The sequence below is a fragment of the Crocodylus porosus genome, unplaced genomic scaffold (genome assembly GCF_001723895.1).
Source record: "Crocodylus porosus isolate Cpor-Errol unplaced genomic scaffold, CroPor_comp1, whole genome shotgun sequence".
In the NCBI taxonomy this organism is placed as follows: domain Eukaryota; kingdom Metazoa; phylum Chordata; order Crocodylia; family Crocodylidae; genus Crocodylus; species Crocodylus porosus.
The window spans coordinates 1,003,669-1,004,549 of NW_017728928.1; positions in this window are offsets into that span (position 1 = coordinate 1,003,669).

The following is an 881-nucleotide window of genomic DNA, read 5'->3' on the forward strand; positions in this document are numbered from 1 at the left end:
CTCAGCCCGGGAACAAGCCCGCACAACCCCTGCGGCCCCGGCACGCTGCCCCGAGCGGCCGCAGCCCGGAGCGCCCCAGGGGCACGGCGAACCCAGGCTGCGCACCCGGAGCAGCTGAGCATGTCCTCTGGCTCTGAGCAGCACGGAGCAGGCCAGCGGTACAGGGGGACAGGAGGTAGGAGCTCTCCCGACCCTCGCTTAGTGGGGGGGGGATCCCAGCCGGATGCACTTGGGGTCACTGCCCCAGCCCCCCCGGGCCCCAGAAGACGCATCTGGACCCCCCTCGTGGCACCCCCGACCCCACGTCTCTCCTCCAGACCCACCTGCAACACCTGGGCCAGGGAATAGCTCTGCACCGGCTCCTGCTGCTTTTCCCCCGGAAGCGACCTAGGCATCGAGGCCCCCGGCTGGGGCCCGGCCCTGCAGGCGAGCGGGGGAGCTCCGGGAGCCCGGGGGGGCTGCCCCTGCCCCAGCCTGCCCACGGCCCCGGCAGCAGGGACCGGAGCTCCCTGCCCCTCCCCGCTGCAGCCCGGCCTCCACGCTCCTTTGCTGACTCACGTCCTGGAGCCGGCCGGCAGCCGCGTCCCCGGCAGCACCGGCCTCTCCGGAGCCCCCGCGCTCGGCCACCGCCGCGCCGGCAGCTGCCGGGGTGGGCACAAGGGAAGGGCCTCCGCGGAGCAGGGGGACGGCACCCAGCCCCAAGGCAGGCTGCAAAGCGGGCCGGGTCTGCAGGACCGGACACCACGGCTGGCCAGCCCCCCTCTGCCCCCCCATGCCCCCCCAGCAAGCAGCTGGGCAGGGGGTGAGCTCCGAGCACCTCTCTGGCTTGACTTCGCCTCCTGCTTGCCCAGGGGCCCAATCCAGCTTGCAAAGATCAACAC